Consider the following 4,367-nt stretch of genomic DNA (forward strand, 5'->3'; position numbering starts at 1 on the left):
CAGGGGAGAAATTGGGTGTCCACCTATCCAATCCCACCAAATTACCACCAATAAACCAAGGGCCGCCCCTTAGCACTTCATTTCTAGCCTCCACAGAAGTAAAAATACATATAAAACAGTCCGCACCCAAAGAGGTGAGCTGAAATTCTCCAAACCTTCCCCATTGTCTTTGGATCTCAGATTTCAACAAGAAGAATGAAGCTCTTCTACCCAGAATCTTCCCCACCACTGCTCGGTCAAGCATCTCCAAATTGGCTCTAACTCTGTCCAAGTTCAAATCAATGGAGATCCCGTCTCCTGAAATAGCATTGAAGTCTTCCGGATGCAGGATCGGGACATGATCCGGCTTCTTCCACGGATTTCCCATACTAGCCGCAACGGACATTCTCGGGGTCACCCCCTTACCAAAGTTCTCCCCCCGCTGTTTACATTTGATTGTCCAACATCAACATTCCCACAAGCATCTGACGTGCATCCAATTGGCTTGCTCAAACCAGAGGAGCTGCTCCCTTCCCCGATCACACCTGCATCATCATGTACAGCTACCTCCATTTCTGTCACCGCCATTCCTTCCTCCACGGAAGCATCATTCATCAGCTTATTTCTCCAATCAGTAACATCCTCACTCACCTCCATCTGACATTTCTGTCCCGGCATTGCAGCATTCACGTCAAATGTTTCTTCCATCGCTTCACCGCTATCTTCAATCAGAGCTGTGTCTTCAACTTCCATAGAAGAGGACGACGCAATGAACATCGGATTGAGCTTCAAACTCACACCCGATTTCGATTCCAGCTCCATCATCTCCCTCGAATGAGGATCCTCCCTCCTAGCTCCATCCGCTTTATTCTGGTCCGATCCATTCTTCCCGATCTGTAGAATCCCTTTGGGATTCATATTTCTCGGTTTCACTTCCCATCGACCTTCCACTGATCCCTCCGATCCAGATCTTGCAGCTTCCCGAGCTTTCCCTCTCGTCTTAGCCATCACGGGTTTGCTGGGAGATCCAGCTCCCGATCGATCGCCTTGCTTCTTAGAACCACCAGATCCCATTCCCGATCGTCATCGCTCTTCACCACCAGTCGTTCCGTCACCACCGCCCCCGCTTGAGCGGGGGGGAGACCTTCGGTTGCCCCCCGCCATCTCCAGAGCTTCTCTCACTTCAAATCGCCTAGAGAGAGAAAATGTTGGGCGGAAATGACGCTTGAGAGAGAGAGAGAGAGAGAGAGAGAGAGAGAGAGCAAGAGAGAGCAAGACAGAGAGATAGAGAGAGCACGAGAAAGAGAGAGAGAGCAAGAAGGACTAAGGGAGAGAGCAAGAGAATGCTAGAGAGCTGAACTTCTGCATTTGCATTCATCTATAAAAAGCTATTACAAACTATCAAAAACAACTAATGCCCATGTGGCATTTGTAGAAAAAGAAAAGTAACTATCTTCCTCAAGGATTTCCAAAAACTCTTGAGGAATATCTCTATCTCCTATATCCCAAGAAAAAGAACTATTCACTGCCCTCTGTGCACAAAAGTGGGCTTCTTTATTGAACTTTCTATAAGTATGAACAAATAAGACCTTTTGGAACAGCTTATGCCAATCCATATCCATGCATTACGTCACTTGCAGCTTCCATTTATCCCTATACCAAAAATTCTGCATATACTTGATAACCCCTGCATTATCTCCCTCTATAATGACTCCATAAAAATCAAACATTCAATTAGAAAGGAGTTTGTCAATATACTTAAAAGCCAACAATTCCACTTGTGTGCTGTCCCAATGTGTCACACACCATCCAGCCGCAGCAATCAGCTTCCCTTCACAATTTCTTATAATAATTCAAATACCTCCCGCATTCGATCGATGCAAAGCTCAATCCAAGTTAATTTTCAGCCAACCTGTAGGGGGGGACACCAAGAATACAGTGTAGACAATCCAGCAGATTGAAAGGTATCCCATTGCTCCAAATGAAATGAAAAACAACTTTTGATCCAAGACCTCCAGCATATTAGCAGCCATGTATGCAGGAGAACAGCCACCTTTACCATGCTTAACAGAATTCCTGTTATCCCAATTCTGATGAATAGCTACACAATACAACGGCACCCAACTTTCCCTCACATCAGCAAACTTCCCAATGGAATCCCATAACACATCAAATGAACAAAACCGAGGAACCAACAATCCCCAGTTTTCCAGAACATTTAGGACATCCCGAAACTTCTTGCAATTACATGTAATATGATTTATGTCCTCCACCTCACCACATCCCAAAGGGCAAGAAGAATCAGTAAATAGACCCGTCTACAGAGACAACCATTAGTTGGGATATTATCCTTAAACACTCTCCACCAAAACAATTTCTCCCTAGGCCTCATCCTGATTTTAAAAATAAGACAAACATGATCATCATCTTCCATGAAACACCTGTTGTAAACCACAGCAGAAATTGTTGAACAAAGTGGGCTCTTCATCATTTCCATAGAATCAGTAGACAACCCATTTTCAATCGAAATTCCACAGATTATGTCCACCATCAATTCACCAAAACAAAGAAGATCTTTTGGCCTATTCCATCCAATTCCTTCAAGAATAAAACCTGACACCATCAGATTTTCAATAGTGTTGATATCATAAAATGTAAGCCATCCAGATAAAGCCCTATCCCAAATCCACACATCATTCAACACATCAATCTTCCTTCCATCATAAATCTTCCAACGAACCAATCTACTGAAACTAATGGCTCCTTCACAGATAATCTTCCAGCAGATAGAGCTCCCCTTCCTCCCATCATAATGCCATGGATTATCCCCATATTTATGCCTCATACATTTCTGGAAAAGCTCCAATGGTTTGCAGATAAACTCCCAAGTAATACGAGCTCTCAACGGTCCAATCCAGTTGTCACCAGTATGAAAACTCAGGCCACCCTTGCATCTTGGACGTGCCATGCTTTCCCATGTAGCATAAAGCATGCTTTTATGTGTAGCATCTCTATCCCAAAGAAAGCTGCGACAAATCTTCTCAATATCATTCAGAACAGCTCTCTGCACACCAGTATGTGTCACCATATATACTGATAAAGGTAATAACACTGAATTAATCAATGTAACCCGTCCAGCCAAAGACAAATGACGGATTCCCCAGGACAACGTACAAGCTCTGACCTTCTGAATCAATGGTGTGAAATCCTTCCTAGAAAGCCTCCTCAGCGCCAATTTGACACCCAAGTACCCCAACTCAGCAACTTCACAGCAGCCAATCATCTTAGCTAACCGAGATCTTGTAGTGGATGAAGTCCTCTTGTCTAAAAGAATGGCAGATTTGCCATTATTAACTCTCTGGCCAGTCCATCTACAATAGTCTTCAAGAATAGCATTGATCTTCTTAACATTGGGGATTGAAGCTCCTGCAAAAAAGAGAATATCGTCAGCATAAAGGAGGTGGGAGACAGAAGGTCTCCCAGCACTGATTTGCACTCCCAGCTCCATGAAATTTTGATGAAAGTGTGCCGACAACAGCTCCGCACATAAGATGAACTTCAAAGGACACCCTTGACGGAATCCACACTTTGCATTAATCTTCTCGGTTAATCTCCCATTGACAAGGATAGAAAATTGTGGATCTATAACATAGCAAAGCACCCAAGTAGTGAATCTAGGTGGAAAACCCATACGTTCAAGAACAATCTCCAAAGTTCTCCAACTCATCTTATCATACCCCTGTAGACGGGGTCTCTCTATTGATTCTTCTTGCCCTTTGGGATGTGGTGAGGTGGAGGACATAAATCATATTACATGTAATTGCAAGAAGTTCCGGGATGTCCTAAATGTTCTGGAAAACTAGGGATTGGTGGTTCCTCAGTTTTGTTCATTTGATGAGTTATGGGATTCCATTGGAAAGTTTTCTGATGTGAGGGAAAGTTGGGTGCCGATGTATTGTGTAGCTGTTCATCAGAATTGGGATAACAGGAATTCTGTTAAGCATGGTAAAGGTGGTTGTTCTCCTGCATACATGGCTGCTAATATGCTGGAGGTCTTGGATCAAAGTTGTTTTTCATTTCATCTAAAGCAACGAGATACCTTTCAATCCGCTGGATTGTCTACTCTGTATTCTCGGTGTCCCCCGCTACAGGTTGGCTGAAAATTAACTTGGATGGAGCTTTGTATCGGTCGAATGCGGGAGCTATTGGAATTGTTATAAGAAATTGTGAAGGGAAGCTGATTGCTGCGGCTGGATGGTGTGTGACACATTAAGACAGCACACAAGTGGAATTGTTGGCTTTTAAGTATATTGACAAACTCCTTTCTGATTGGATGTTTGATTTTTATGGAGTCATTATAGAGGGAGATAATGCAGGGGTGATCAAGT

Source organism: Dendrobium catenatum, unplaced genomic scaffold, assembly GCF_001605985.2.
Source record: "Dendrobium catenatum unplaced genomic scaffold, ASM160598v2 fragScaff_scaffold_231, whole genome shotgun sequence".
NCBI lineage: Eukaryota > Viridiplantae > Streptophyta > Magnoliopsida > Asparagales > Orchidaceae > Dendrobium > Dendrobium catenatum.